Raw genomic sequence first — 17,147 nt, forward strand, 5'->3', positions numbered from 1 at the left:
AACACATTACTCTAAAGAGTGAGGAGACAATGGCTCCCATGCAATAAATATAGTCTCGTCCAAGGAGTAGATTATAATCCAGGGGTCCTTGGACTACCATTACGTTCATGTGAACGGTTTTCCCTCTCAATGTAATGGGCACATTGGGAAGGATCCCTAACGGTCGACTGGTTCCTTTGTCAAAGCCTGTTAGATTTCTCATTTCATGCAAAAGTGATGGCGAACCAAGCGCTTTCCAAGCAGTTGAGGAAAGGATACTCATAGAAGCTCCCTCATCTATGATGGTACCAGCCATAACAATTCTATATACTTGAGCGATGATTCCGAATGGTACACTAGTCGGTAAACGGGGTCTGCCTAGTAGATTCCAGTCAAAGGAAACAACCAGGTTGCTTGGAGGTGGGACCGAATAGACGGCTGGATATGACTCTGACAAACTTCCTTCCTGCAGTAAAGGAATGGGTAGATTGCCCCCATGTTCATCGGATTCTATGCTTACGAAAAGAATTTGGACGGTGTCATCCTTGTTCTCTTCGGTGACTGTATCATCTGAAGATGGAACCTCTGAAGGCAAGACCGGGTCAACTGCCGCCTCAACCTTTTGACTTTCGTCTGGTATGGATTCAGATGGTTTATATTCAATGATAGATGCTGCGGCCGACCACAAGGGCGAGTCAGCCAGATTTTCAACTAGTGACGGACTCGGCAAGAGTTTCTTATATCCAGGAGGAAGCCGTAACGGTGAAACCGGACGGTCGTCCAAAACTCTTTTAGCCTCATCTAAGAAGGGATAACGGTGGACGGCGTGATCACCTTCACACAGTTTACAAGGAAATTTACATTTTCCTTTTTGTCTACGGGCTTCACTTTCACTAGTTGACGGTGTATTTTCAACATGATCATCAGAGGTTGACGACACCGGGTTGTGCAAACGAGGAGACCAGTCCCTTAAGATCCGAGGGATGTAAGGACAATCTTGATGATAGTGGTCTCCTTTGCAAATGACACATGGCAATTTAGGCCTGGTCAGTGCAGTGTGTGGATTTTTGCTAGACGATGCTTGGTTTCCCCTTTTCGCCTTTGGCTCCTTCTTCTTCTTCTTTTTCTTCTTCTTTTCCTTCTTCTTCTTAGGTACTTGATTTTTGGCTTTACCAGCTTCATCAAGCGAAGAGGAAGGAGGAGAGGAAGAATTGGACGAAGTAGAGGGTTGAGGGGTAACTCTAGAATCGTTTAGTTGCTGACTTTATTGTTCAGGAATCGCGGTGTTCTAAACGACGGAGGTTGAGAAGAGCCATACGGGCAAGCCAATTGTCAATCCTGGAAGCGACAATGTGGCCATATGGGGTGCACCAACATCTCCCCAAGAGGAGAAGGGACTAGGATTTCCTCCAAGGGGAACTCCTTGGTTGGTGGACTCCATTTTCCTCAACCTAAGACCAACGTAGGAAAGGTGATAATTATTCCGTTTAAAATAAATTTTAGATGCTTTGACACAACTTGTTTTTTCAATTTTTAAGAGTCGATAAAAAACAAAAGATGACTCTAGTCACCTTCGATTTTTAATGAGCCTGAAGTGACAAGTGCTCAGATGGACCTTTTCCATTAAGGAGTCTGAAAAGGAACGAAAGGGATTGCTCTGGAAGTCTAGACAGAGGGATTACCGAACCAATCACAAAACTGCAGAATACTTTTTACAGTACGGCAGTCAATCTTCCTGAATGATGTGCTCAGTGCATTGCGATCGATAGGGCGGCACACACAGCTTCCTATGGATAAAGAATTAAGCCTATTGTGGTCTCCCAAACTATACTCGACGGTACGTGGGAGCACAAGTCCATACTGGCACTTATCGTCTCAAAGTGGAGGAATCACCCAACCAATAGTGAAAACAACAGTTACTAGGCTTTACGACGCTGGAATACGTCTCTAACCTAGACTTCTAAATGTTGTGCGTTAGGTTCCAAAGCGTTTTTAGATTCATTAAATTTATTTTATAGTTGATCTTGCTTAAGAAATTTTCCTTTTCGGTTCACCGCGTGGTGTAGATGTACAATTCCTAAAATGCAATCTAAGATGATAAACAGTCGGTCAGTCTTCTTTTTGCAAATGAAAATCCTAGCTACTAAGGAAAGAGAGATGGCGTTCTTTCAACAAAGAGCAAAGAGCACACACTATATGCACTGTCCTAAATCAAACCAACAAACAGTCTAAATGCAAATGCACATGCATGTATTTGTTTTCAGCCTTCTTAATGTGTGAATGATAATAAGAAAGCTAATGCGCAAATCTGAATTATTTTTCAAAGCGACAATTACTAACAAGTTTCTTTTCAAAAAAAAATGAAGACAATGACAACACTTTGCGATTTGGAATTGAAAACTTGCTTTCCACACTAGGAAAAACTACTAATTCAGATCAAATACAAGAGTAACAGTGTAATCGACTATCAAGAACAATCAGATTCTCTTCTATGACTGAAAACGACACTTGCGACACTTTCAAATCAAGAAACGACAGTACAATTATGCTACTTCTTTGTAAAGGAGAACTGAAAATGACTCAAAAAATACATAAAAACATTTACAGTTCTTTGCACAATGGAGGTGGAATAACAGCAAGGAAAGGGGTTTCAAACAGAGGTGTACTGACTATAGGCAGCAAAACTCCTGAATAGATTTGAAAAGAGTGAACACAGACACCAAAATTTAGGAACAAGGCCTTGTCTGATCAATGCACCTGTAACACAGTGAAACTGAAATGCAACGCACCTACTACACTCGGGAAGTGCGCTGCATTTGAAGTTCACAGAACAGATAGTGCTCTGGACCAGGGACGATACTTTGATTGGGTTCCAGGTCATAGTTTGCAGTTCAGTTCAGGAATTTTGGCCGAGCAAGTGGTAATCAGTAAATCAATCACAGGGGTAGATCTAAAGAGGTTACTAGATCCACCACGAGGGCAATTAGAGAGCTTGTAAATCAATTGTTTAATTCATAAACAAAACCCAAAGATTGACTGAAGTAGCGTTGATCTACTTTGCACTTGCATAGCAAATGCAGTTCGAAGGCTAGCTGGCTTGACTTCAGGCTCCGTCTGTAACTTTATAAAGTAATAAAATGTAAATGAACAAACAATCTATTCGCTCCCCAGCGGAGTCGCCATTTTGTTACCGGGAATAGTGTCTATGCAGAGCTGCTAATCCCACTAAGGCTGGTAGCTACCTTAGAAACAAACAAACTAAAACTACTTTTGTTTTCCTTTATGAGAGATAGATGAGAGAAGAATAAAGGAGACCAACCTCTATCTTGCGCTTGGTTCCTTGTTCGATTCCTCTCCCTTCTGATAGATCTTTTGCTACTCGCTTCCTTGTCCACCCAGCTTCACAGGGCACCTGTAGAATCAAAGCAGCATAATACTATCTAAGAACATAGATCTATTATCATAAACAATATAGGATCACATGTAAATTGACCATACAAATGCATAAAACATAAATCATACAAGAGTATGGAGGAAAACTTGAATAGCTTTATTGATAATCAAAAAAGAGCCAAGAGAATTACAACCAATTGTTCTGACCCAGCATCATCCTCTCAGCAAGAAGCCCTTCTTCACCTCATGAAAAGCTTAGATCACCCAACACTATGATATTTCACCAAGAAACCAGCAGCACTTCCTTACAAGATGCAAAATTCCAGCCTCTAACCTCTGGGATGAGGGATACATATATAGATGTCTGCAAGGGGGGTGAGTCAGCTTTTGATTTGATTAGTGTCTTCCCTCTGATAGTTCTTTATTCCACTTGGAGATTGATGATCTCTTACTCATCCCTGGTCGAATTCAGAGAGGAAAGTGTCACAGGAGAAGTTTCTGGAAGATTCCATGCTCCTCCACCTTGCGGATTGACCCTGCCATTTGTCCCTTCTCGCCAATCGGACCCCATAGAAGGGCTTTTTGACATGCATCGCACCTACTGTGTGTATTTAGGTGGGATGCAACGCACTTTGCCTATGGAGCAGGTGAAATGATGCAGTTTTGACCAGTTCTGAGTAGTTTTTCATGGAGAACTTCTAGGAGATGCTGTAATCAATTGACCTTGTTCTTTTAGGGGTTGGAACAACACCTTTAGGGACTTAGGAGCCCTTGGTTTATGGACGTTTATTCTTGGGGTTGCAGTGCCCAAAAATTCCTATAACAGTGATTCCCCAGTGTGGTCGCCATTTTGTTACCGGGAATAGTGTCTATGCAGAGCTGCTAATCCCACTAAGGCTGGTAGCTACCTTAGAAACATAAAAACTAAAACTACTTTCGTTTTCCTTTATGAGAGATAGATGAGAGAAGAATAAAGGAGACCAACCTCTATCTTGCACTTGGTTCCTTGTTCGATTCCTCTCCCTTCTGATAGATATTTTGCTACTCGCTTCCTTGTCCACCCAGCTTCACAGGGCACCTGTAGAATCAAAGAAGCATAATACTATCCAAGAACATAGATCTATTATCATAAACAATATAGGATCAGATGTAAATTGACCATACAAATGCATAAAACATAAATCATACAAGAGTATGGAGGAAAACATGAATAGCTTTATTGATAATCAAGAAAGAGCCAAGAGAATTACAACCAATTGTTCTGACCCAGCATCATCCTCTCAGCAAGAAGCCCTTCTTCACCTCATGAAAAGCTTAGATCACCCAACACTATGATATTACACCAAGAAACCAGCAGCACTTCCTTACAAGATGCAAAATTCCAGCCTCTAACCTCTGGGATGAGGGATACATATATAGATGTTTGCAAGGGGGTGAGTCAGCTTTTGAGATTTGATTAGTGTCTTCTCTCTGATAGTTCTTGATTCCACTTGGAGACTGATGATCTCTTACTCATCCCTGGTTGAATTCAGAGAGGCAACTATCACAGGAGAAGTTTCTGGAAGATTCCATGCTCCTCCACCTTGTGGATTGACCCTGCCATTTGTCCCTTCTCGCCCATCGCACCCCATAGAAGGGATTTTTGACATGCATCGCACCTACTGTGTGTATTTAGGTGGAATACAACGCACTTTGCCTATGGAGCAGGTGAAATGGTCGAGTTTTGACCAGTTCTGAGTAGTTTTTCATGGAGAACTTTTGGGAGGTGCTGTAATCAGTTGACCTTGTTCTTTTAGGGGTTGGAACAACACCTTTAGGGACTTAGGAGCCCTTGGTTTATGGACATTTATGCTTGGGGTTGTAGTGCCCAAAAATTTCTATAACAGTTTCCCCCTAAAGCATGAAGTCGTTAATCTTTTGATGTCGGATGAAAATGCTTTATGATGAGGATCTGAAGTTTTTTCGAGCTGAGAGGCGACCTATAATAAGATACAATACAATACATTATCTTCATTTTATTTTCATGATCTAGCTGAGGTGGGCATTCCCATGCTCAGCTTTATAAATTCATTCTCATGTACATAGGACAAACAATCGTCTGAGTGTAGACTAATGATTCTGGTAGAGTCATCATCCCTTAGATTGGATGATTATCTGTGCAGCAATGATGTACATTTGATGTCTTTATTTTCCTGAATATATATCGCAGCCCGGATGGATGAAACTAGATCCGAGGTCTTCAATCTCGTTCGATCTTCACCCAAAGTACAAGTCGATCCATGTGAGAGATGTTCTGGAGTCGAACATGGAAAGACATCGCCTGATTACCAGCCAATGATGTAAGTTGTTAAAAGGCGCGAGAGGAATCACTGATAATGATGATGACCCTCAAGGTACTACAGTACAATTCACGTGGTGTGAATAAAGGACTTGGCATTGAACACCACGCAAAATCTTTCGGTCGAAGGCCACTGATGTAAACCTGTTGCCGGAAGTGAGAAACTTGCCATTGAGGCATGCAAGCTTCAAAGTACTGAAAGGGTTGTTCCTAGATCGACTTCTTGGATAATGAGCTGATGTCGATAAGAAGCGATCCATCATAGGAGGGCCTTAGTGAATCCCATATCAATGACACGGAATGGAGCAAATGATTTTAATGGAGGCGAAAATGATCTGGTGATATAAGGTTCAGGGTGGCGGTCATGAAAGAATGGAGCGTAAATGTATTGCAGTGGGTGAGACACAGGTGAATTCTCTGAGCGACTTCTCTTGAAGATATCGGCGACACTGACATGATGGATTGGTAGCATTAACCCCAAATGTGGATGGTGTGATGGAACCATGGTGATGTGACCAGTGAATGGAACAACCCAACCCGACTTGGATGCGGAGTGAAAGTGTCATGTTCAAGAGCGACTTGCTACCAACAAAGTTTCTTCAAGTTTTCTTCCCAAATTTTCCCTAGTCATTGCTGACTAGTACCTCTTTATTTTTGTCAAGCTTGAGGAGGATAACATATGCTTGTTCTATAATTTTCCCTTCGGGCAAACCCATCGCTATGTTTTAACAAGCCTAGCGATAGTGAAACTCGTTCTTGTCTGTTATGGACAAGTTTGTCGCTATTCGGTTTTAACGAGTTTAACGACAAAGATAACTCGGTCCTTTTAAATTTTAGAGAGTCTGAAAAGGGATGTAAAGGAAACTTAAAAAATGCTTTTTCGTCATCTAATCCCTTAAGTCCGAAAAAGTATAAAATAATACAGAAGGGATGAATTTTCGGTACTTTTAACGAGCCAAACAAAACAAGCGCTCGATCTTTTTGTGTAATGATCCCTCAGGTCCAAAAAGATTAAAATCTAAAGGAGGCATAGCACTTCCGGTCACTTTAACGAGCTGGAGAGGCCAATGGCTTGGAAATCTTTTCATATTTTACGAGTCAGTTGAAAAGAGCTTAAAGGAGACTCATCTTTGAGGAACGAGTGATAAATTCGAGTAGCAGCTGATTCCAGGTAAGGTTTGGAATTTTCCAATCACGGTAGTGTTACAAGGATGGCTAACAGGATCAATCTTCGCAGCTGTTCCTCAAAAGGGGTAAACAATCAAATGGAGGTGAATGATCGGCCAATACAGAGTGGAGGTGATGATGAGAACACGACCAAGGCTTTGAAGGCTGAAGTACTACATTCACGATGGTTATTTACCGGAAATTGGTTCATTTTTTATTTTTAAATGAGCTTAAACGCTGGGGGAAACATTTGCTCATTGCTTATGTTTATTTTTTAACAAGCTTGAAGTCCACGTTAAAACTACTCGATGTGGGTTTATTTTTTAACGAGCTTGAACCCTGTAGTAACATTTCTCATGATAAGTTTGCATGTCCCCAGCATAATAACGCAAATAGAGGTGCATGCCCCCCAAGCTTCATTGCATTCAACTCGGTGGTTGGAATGAAGGTTTACTTTTGAGATTTGGAAAGGGGTTTGTTTCATTTTTTAATGAGGTTGACACAGTAAAAGAACTACCCTCATGACTCCTTGTTTCATTTTTTAACGTGGTTGACACGAGATAAGAACCGTCCTCGGAATCCACCGTATTTACAATATTTGATAGAAAATCAAAAACTGAAGGATGATTAAGGTCATTGGAATAATCTTCGTTGTAATTCGAGAGATGGGAATGATGGTGGTAATCTTCCCATGGTGCCTCCCCTAACATCATTGACTGAATGATTCCTTTGTCTGTAGAATGTACATGCGACCAAGGATCTGAAGAGGTACGATATGCCTTAGACCTATCTATCCAAACACTCGATGAACATTGATTTAGGTTTGCCCCCCAGGCCAAGAAAATTGATTGCTATAATATTTCTAAAATGGCGATGATCCATGCTGAAAAAATGTTTAGGAATCTTCTGAATCCATTAGATATAGAAGATTTCATATTGCAGGTTTCCACTGTGGCCACTTCCGCCAGATTACTCGGAGGCGGTAGGGAAAAGTACCCATTAAGGCAGGGTCTTTTAGGAGACCTACTCCGATATTTTGAAGTGAATGATTGCTTCCATGGATCATTGGAATGCTTCCCGTAACTTGTGAACTGTTGGGGAGAAATGTTTGTTGGTCGACGATTGTAATTCCTCCTTGAAAGGGAAATGCAATCTTCTTGAAGTAGGTCGACACAACTGCGGCTATGGCATATAGGATGTTGTAATCGAGGTTTCCGTCTATTACTTCAACATCAACTTCTACTGTTTTGCCCCCTAGTTCAACTTGCAAATTACTTAAAATCCCGTATGGAGTGTATGATTGTCCATCAAATGCTTTTAACATTGTTGATGATCGCGACAAGGGTGGTGAGCCTAAATTTTTCCAGCAACTCATCGACATAATACATGTAGATGCCCCCTCATCAATAATTGTTCGATGAACAGTTTTGTTGAGGGCTTTCACTTGAATAAGGAAAGCTAGTTGAGCTGGTAACTGAGGGTCATATCCTTTGTGATTAAAGGATACAAGATTGGAATCCGTTGGGTCAATCCCACCTATTACTGATAATAGATCCTGCTTTTGGGAGAGGCAATTTTGCGGTACCTCAAGTGTCGACATAGCAGATGGCGATTGGGCCAGGTCCTCTACTATATTATAATTCTGTGCTACTTTTGCACGAGGATTAAATGTCGATTTTTGTACTACTCCCTTTGGTGACTTTATCATTGGTTCAGGAATGATGGGTGTCACAACTTCGGTCAAAGTTGTTGTCGAACTACTAGGTTGTTCATTAGCCTTGTTATTCGACAGCTATGGATTCCTGTAATCTTTATTCCTTGTCAAAGCATCACTTTGCTGCTTTGAGATAGACAACATAAGCACTTGGGATCGGGAAGCATTTTGATTAGCAACCAGTTTGGTTCTCAGGTTTGGAAACGGATCAGTCAATACTGCTGAGGTTTTTGAACTCTTAAAGAGTTTCTTAACTTCAGCTTTATGTGTACAATCTCTCGTCCGATGATCCTCATCACATATATGACACCCCGCAGGGGGTTTCCTTTGCCCAGAAGGGTTTGCAGAAGGACTCATCCTGCTTCTTTTTTCTCCCTTTCTTTTTTTTCTTGCCCCCTGGTTGCTTCAGTTGTTTTCCCTTGTCGGTTGACATGGTATTTACCTCCGAGGCGAGAAGTTCTTCATTTTCATTTTGATAAGAAATCTTGTGAGCTTTCTTAGATGTAGCCTTTGTCGATTTCGTGCTTGTCGTACCTATCATGCCATCACCGCATGAGAGTCTTTGTTTGATTTAGGAGGGGGAGGAACGAAAAATTCCAGTCTAGGAGCATCAGGTATTTTATCGTAGAGCATGCCAGACTGAGTATAGATCAAGTCTAGATATTGTGCACGAGCAATAACTTTCTCTTCAGTGACGACTCCTCCCTTTACCACATCTTCTGTGATAGAAGGTAATAATGACTTAATAAACCATTCAGCTAACAGCTGATCAGGAACATATGTTTTTACCATTCTGTGACGACGTCGCCACTCATGAATATGATCAGATATGTGAGTGGCCGTTGTCTATTTGAAATTGGTAAGAAGCTCTGTTCCTGTTTCGTACCTTATTGGTAACTGAAAATGGGTTAGAAAGGTTGTGGCTAGGGCGCTGAATTTATCGAATGAAGCTCTAGGAAATTCGATATACCATTTTACTGCTGGACCAGTTAACGTTCGCTGAAAAAGGCGAAGCCTAATCGAATCATCGTTTAGAGTGTTAGATGAACACCACAGATGAAAGGTCATCACATGATTGGACAGGTCTTCACCCAGATTTCCATTAAATTTAGGAATATCTGACCGAAGTTTATGTGGAATCGCCGGCCACCAAGGGGCATAAGCAATTGGATCATTCGTCATCCGGTTTAGATCTAGTAATTCTAGAGTTGCTACAAAGGGCAACTGTTGATTCAGGTTAGGCGAAGCATACCCAGGATAAGATGGAATTGCCTGAGCAGTGGGTCTTTGCATACCAGCATATTGTATTTGATGCTGGTAACTTTGATAAGGTTGATGGGCATAACCATTATAATATGGTTGTTGATAACTGCTTTGGAAATGCGGTTGCCCATTACTTACAAAGACTTGTTGCTCAGATCCTTGATATGATTGCTGGAATGGTGGTTGTTGAGATTGAATCAGCCATGGTTGTTGGACCATTTGTTGTTGCCCAATACTGGATGATTGACCAAGATGAGGAGTCATAGTACTTGTTTGAGCCTGAGTTGCTCCAGATAAGGAGGCACTAACCTGAGGTTGTGATTGAGTTGTTGAGACAAGAGGCTGTTGTATTGCAACCTGATAAACTTGGGGTTGACATACAACAGGTAGCACTTGTACTTGCGACGCAGTCACCATAGCAGGTATGGTGGGAATATTCGACACAGGGTTGACTGGTTGCATTGAATATACAACCCTTGGTTGCTGAGGCAGTATTAGTACCCAACCGCTTGATGTAATTCTAGTTTGACCTGAACTTTGTTGTAAACTCTCATATGTTGTTCTCCGAGAGGGAACAATGAAAAGGCATACTGCCCTCCATATGGTGGCAATCCAGTACTTAAAGGGTAGATTGGCCTTTGAAGACACATTGGATCAATTTGTTGAGTTTCAACATAAGAAATACCAGATGATAATCCGGATGAAGAAATAGGAACTGACCATGTCGTCGAAACAGTCCTTGATTGGACTCCAGCTTGTTGTTGATAACTTTTCGGGACAAATGGTATACCGGTGAACATTGTTGGAGTAGCAGCAGGAGGCTCTGTCGCTGCTGCGTCAGATAACACAGTCCTAGATGTCGACGATTGTTCAGACATATCTAGTCTATCAAAAAGATTTCCTAGCGATTCTACAAGAACTTGCGATGAAGGGAGACTAACTTCTAAGACCAACGAGGTAACAATGATGTTATTCCAATTAAAATAAATTTTAGACGCTTTGACACAACTTGTTTTTTCAATTTTTAAGAGTCGAGAAAAAACAAAAGATGACTCTAGTCACCTTCGATTTTTAATGAGCCTGAAGTGACAAGTGCTTAGATGGACCTTTTCCGTTAAGGAGTTTGTAAAGGAACGAAAGGGACTGCTCTGGAAATCTAGACATAGGGATTACCAAACCAATCACAAAACTGCAGAATACTTTTTACGGTACGGCAGTCAATCTTCCCGAATGCTGTTTTCAGTGCATTGCTATCGATGTGGTGGCAGACACGGCTTCCTATAGATAAAGGATTAAGCCTATTGTGGTCTCCCAAAATATAATCAACGGTACGTGGGAGCACAAGTCCATACTGGCACTTATCGTCTCAAAGTGGAGGAATCACCCAACCAACAATGAAAACAACAGTTACCAGGCTTTACGACGCCGAAATACGTCTCTAGCCTAGACTTCTAGATGTTGTGCGTTAGGCTCCAAAGCATTTTTAGATTCATTAAATTTATTTTATAGTTGATCTTGCTTAAGAAATTTGCCTTTCAGGTTCACTGCGTGATGTAGATGTACAATTCCTAAAATGCAATCCAAGATGATAAACAGTCGTTTAGTCTTCTTTTTTCAAATGAAAATCCTAGCTACTAAGGAAAGAGAGATGGCGTTCTTTCAACAAAGAGAAAAGAGCACACACTATATGCACTGTCTTAAATCAAACCAACAAACAGTCTAAATGCAAATGCACATGCATGTATTTTTTTCAGCCTTCTTAATGTGTAAATGATAAAAAGAAAGCTAAGCGCAAATCTGAATTATTTTTCAAAGCGACAATTACTAACAAGTTTCTTTTCAAGACAAAATGAGGACAATGACAACACTTTGCGATTTGGAATTGAAAACTTGCTTTCGACACTAGAAAAACTACTAATTCAGATCAAATACAATAGTAACAGGGTAATCGACTATCAAGAACAATCAGATTCTCTTCTATGACTGAAAACGACACTTGCGACACTTTCAAATCAAGAAACGACAGTACAATTACGCTACTTCTTTGTAAAGGAGAACTGAAAATGACTCAAAAAATACATAAAAAATTTTACAATTCTTTGCACAATGGAGGCGAAATAACAGCAAGGAAAGGGGTTTCAAACAGAGGTGTACTGACTACAGGCAGTAAAACTCCTGAATAGATCTGAAAAGAGTGAAAACAGAAACCAAAATTTAGGAACAAGGCCTTGTCTGATCAGTGCACCTGTAACACAGTGAAACTGAAATGCAACGCACCTACTACACTCGGGAAGTGCGCTGCATTTGAAGTTCACAGAACAGACAGTGCGCTGGACCAGGGATGAGACTTTGATTGGGTTCCGGGTCATAGTTTGCAGTTCAGTTCAGGAATTTTGGCCGAGCAAGTGGTATTCAGTAAATCAATCACAGGGGTAGATCTAAATAGGTTACTAGAGCCACCACGAGGGCAATTAGAGAGCTTGTAAATCAATTGTTTAATTCATAAACAAAACCTGGAGATTGACTGAAGCAGCGTTGATCTACTTTGCACTTGCATAGCAAATGCAGTTCGAAGGCTAGCTGGCTTGACTTCAAGCTCCATCTGTAAGTTTATAAAGTAAACAAATGTAGATGAAAAAACAATCTATTCGCTCCCCAGCGGAGTCGCCATTTTATTACCGGGAATAGTGTCTATGCAGAGCTGCTAATCCCACTAAGTCTGGTAGCTACCTTAGAAGCAAACAAATTAAAACTACTTTCGTTTTCCTTTATGAGAGATAGATGAGAGAAGAATAAAGGAGACCAACCTCTGTCTTGCGCTTGGTTCCTTGTTCGATTCCTCTCCCTTCTGATAGATCTTTTGCTACTCGCTTCCTTGTCCACCCAGCTTCACAAGGCACCTGTAGAATCAAAGCAGCATAATACTATCCAAGAACATAGATCTATTATCATAAACAATATAGGATCAGATGTAAATTTACCATACAAATGCATAAAACATAAATCATACAAGAGTATGGAGGAAAAATTGAATAGCTTTATTGATAATCAAGAAAGAGCCAAGAGAATTACAACCAATTGTTCTGACCCAACATCATCCTCTCAGCAAGAAGCCCTTCTTCACCTCATGAAAATCTTAGATCACCCAACACTATGATATTGCACCAAGAAACCAACAGCACTTCCTTACAAGATGCAAAATTCCAGCCTCTAACCTCTGGGATGAGGGATCCATATATAGATGTTTGCAAGGGCGGTGAGTCAGCTTTTGAGATTTGATTAGTGTCTTCTCTCTGATAGTCCTTGATTCCACTTGGAGACTGATGATCTCTTACTCATCCCTGGTCGAATTCAGAGAGGCAAGTGTCACAGGAGAAGTTTCTGGAAGATTCCATGCTCCTCCACATTGCGGATTGACCCTGCCATTTGTCCCTTCTCGCCCATCGCACCCCATAGAAGGGATTTTTGACATGCATTGCACCTAATGTGTGTATTTAGGTGGGATGCAACGTACTTTGCCTATGGAGCAGGTGAAATGGTCCAGTTTTGACCAGTTCTGAGTAGTTTTTCATGGAGAACTTCTGGGAGATGCTGTAATCAGTTGACCTTGTTCTTTTAGGGGTTGGAACAACACCTTTAGGGACTTAGGAGCCCTTGGTTTATGGACATTTATGCTTGGGGTTGCAGTGCCTAAAAATGTCTATAACAGGGTCTGCGGGGAAGAAGGGTACCCAAGGAGTAGGTTGGGAGGTTAACCAGTGGGTCATTGCATTCGGATCACGTATGTCATCATTCACACTCAGAGGTGACCGACAACAAGGGAAAACAAGTAACAGAAAATCAAGTGGAATCTCGTCTTCTGGTGAACAGTACATATGTATTACAATATTCTTTTGTATGATTTCTTCATGGCTTTAGTTAAATATATGTAAATTTTATGATATGTTCAGTGAAATGAAATTCAGGGATGTGTTAGATAGTGCTGAATAAATTTGAATTCCCAATGTTTTTCTCTTCTGGTTGTATTTTATTGTGATTTAAAAAAGAAAAAGAAAAATATATATAGGGTTGGTCCCTACACTTGGTATCAGAGCCATGTTGAACTCTTGAGACCTATGGGTCCATGCATGCATGACTAGTTTTGTTAAATATCTAGTTTTGTGATTATCTACCTATCTTATGATAGTTTTTATTTTTATTTTTCTTTCTTTCTTTAACTTTTGTAATATTTTTAGGAATTTTTTTTTTTTGGGAGTGTATAAATCGAAAGTTATCCTCTTGAAATCTCATTAGTGTATTCTACATTGTGTATTCAAGTCGATGAAATAGCTATTTAGAAATTTTTAACAAACTATTCAAATATTGACAAACATTTCCGGCATAGACGTTGTTAGATCAAGGAACATGAAGAGAGATTAAAGTATTCAAGGAAGATAAACTAGTGAAATGTTAGTATTCAAAGATGAAAGAAAAACATAGTTTTAGTTTCTTTCACTTGAGCAACAAACCTTTTGTTCTGAAAGAGTGCAGTATGTATCCCTCTGAAAAACAAATCGTTGGAAAGTTTATTGTTGGATTTCTTCCATTTTGATGTCGCTTCACTGTATTTTATCTCTTGTTTGATATTTTATAGATTAAGTTTGGTAAATGCATAAGAAACACATTGACAAGATTTGCAAGCTAGCTATTTTTCGATGTATTCATGAACATATTTTTAGCATCCTGAGATCAGGTTTATGATACCAGAAATTGCATTGGACCTAATTGTTTTTAGGAGGAAAAGGGAACTATTGATCAGATTCTGGCTATACTGTGGAAACTGCAAAGAAACTTTAGTAGAATTTTCCACAATTTTGGCTTGTTTCCACCCTTTTTTGATGAAGTTTCACATTCATTCCTGAAAACTGTTGGGATATATTTCTCTCAAGCTATTATGTTTTCCATCTGGCATCTTAAGGCACGCATCCATGCAGTCCTCGTCATGGTCATCTTTCCAGATTTCCTTCCTTCCATGGTAAATATCCAACGGAAGTGAGGAGGATTCAACATTCAAGTTAACATAATTTTCCAAACAAACAAAAAACGTTTTTCTGTCAATGTAACAATTTGCGGAAAACTCAGCCCTTTTTTTTTCTTCCACACTTGCACTCACATAGATTTCAGTGCATCGGTTACTCTATTAAGAGGAAAGATTCTTATCTCCACATTGTAGGACAACAAATCTGGGTACTTGAGAACATCAGCCAATGAAAGCCCCGCAGTTTTAACCATAAATTCCACTCTACGCTTCATCTTTTCCTCTGTATGCGCGATAAGCGTCAACCTCCTCCTCCATAAATCGGAAATTTGAATTTCAGAGAAGCCTAAACTTCTCAAACACTGTAGTCTTCTATCTATGGTTTCCTGTCGTAGTCCAACGATTGACTGCAAAACGTATGCAAACATCGTTGATCCCTTCTTGAACCCCAAATCCTCGGCCTATTTAGATGATTGGATAACTTTTTCCTCTGGGGTCATGAGAAAAAGAGGCTTTTGTGCCAGAGATTTTGACAATGCTTCGCTCTGAATGCCCAATTTTTGCAAAAGTGAAACCGCAGATTCAAGCCTCTGTTGACTCTTGCTAAAAGTGCTTGCACTAGTACAAACTGGTCTGGCGATATCCTTTTCCTTCATGAAAGTCCTGTAGAATCTTAGGCATCTCTCTAACCAAAGCCTAGCCATGCCACTCATTGGATTCTAGATCCACTTCAATGGCGTTCGAAGATGAGGGTTTGGAGGCTAACATCAATGGCTGTCACAGAAGCCTCAAAGACAAAATGTACAAAACAAACCAATGAGCCTTCGAATCGACTCACATGTGGATGATGATGTTGACACTGCAATTTTCATGCCACATGACTCTTTCAAGCATCCTTTTACCAAAAATAGAAAACATTCATCTCCACACTAAAAACCCTAACCCTAATACTAGCTAGGGCACAAAATGTTATAAAAGTTTCTCTTCAAAAGTAACTTCATAGTTCTAACCAAATGTAGTTGCAAGAGGGAATTTATGCAAAACATTATCACCTAGAAACTCAACCTCATAAACAAGCATACTTTAGGCAAAACGTCAAAAAACCAAAATTGTGTTAATTCACCCCTTCCAGAATTCAAACTTTGGCTGCCTCGACCAATAGCTCCAATTTGCCTCTATCTTTCTCCTATATCTCCCTTAAATGTTGTTTGGTGGCTCTTCATTCTTTCCTCATAGACAGATTCTTCTTGCATACATTTTTTATTTGCTTGTGTAGAGGAATGGATCTGCTCAACATGTATTTGGCATTGTCCATGGTTCACCGATAGATGTCCAGAAGATCACTCATTTGTTTCCTAGCCATTTCATATTGGTTCTTGAGCTGAAAATCTCTCAAATTGCCTCCTTCAGTTTCCTTCTCAACCTGTTAAAGGTGTACTTCCTCTCATCTATCTCTTTCTTTTCCTCTTGCACTATCTTCTCTTCTTGGATTTGTAGCTTCTTTGATAAGGATCTAGTAATCCTAGTTGTTGTAACTTCTTCCTTATTAACATCCTATTTCATTACCTTTTCTTTTCCCTTGGATTTGGTAGTAGCTAGTGTATTTTTAACCACTGACACATCTTCAGTAGGTCCATCTGTCTTTTCTAGAATGACCTTCTTTAATTCCCTATTTTCCTATTGCCACTATGCATAATATGGGTCTTCTTCAAATGTTCTTGCAATTGACAATTCCATTTGAATTTATCACCAACAACTTCATCTTTTGGTATGGTCTCCATGGTTTCAAATGTCTACTCCAAGGGAAAAATTTTTATGGTAAACCTAGTGAGAGACTTTTTAGGGACATCCACCACTCCTGGAAAAAATTGTAGCTTCTTTCCTTTCTTCTTTACTATTGACTGCATTGTAGTTGAGAGTCTCTTCAGTGAACTTCTAGATAGGGATTGAATTTCTTTTACCACTACTAGTAGTGTTTCTTTCTTGCTCAAGGAACTAGTTGGCACATCATCCAACAAGTTTGAAGAATCAACAAATGAGTACCATGTTTGATTTCTTTTATTCAACACTTACAATACTATTGGGTAGCGGAAGCCCTGCGTAAAAATCATGGGGCACGAAGCTCGCAATTTTGGGTAAAGCAAGGGTAAAGATTCCGCGAGAAGCATGGAGCACGATTTCTAATAAGTGAAATTCAAAGGGTAGTCTACCCAAAATAATGTAAAGAAATGTAAGTAGAGTCAGCCCGCCCTTGGATCGCAGTCCATGGAAAGTTA

At 40.1% G+C, this 17,147-nt stretch overlaps 1 pseudogene; it reads right to left on the reverse strand.

The window, feature by feature from the left end:
- Positions 1-14,745: 14,745 nt before the first annotated feature.
- LOC149265317 (transcription termination factor MTERF8, chloroplastic-like) lies at positions 14,746-15,527 on the reverse strand (annotated as a pseudogene).
- Positions 15,528-17,147: the final 1,620 nt, after the last annotated feature.

The sequence above is a fragment of the Pinus tabuliformis genome, chromosome 6 (assembly GCF_031772625.1).
Source record: "Pinus tabuliformis cultivar Carrire ecotype Pingquan chromosome 6, CPIR1, whole genome shotgun sequence".
Taxonomy (NCBI): Eukaryota; Viridiplantae; Streptophyta; class Pinopsida; order Pinales; family Pinaceae; genus Pinus; species Pinus tabuliformis.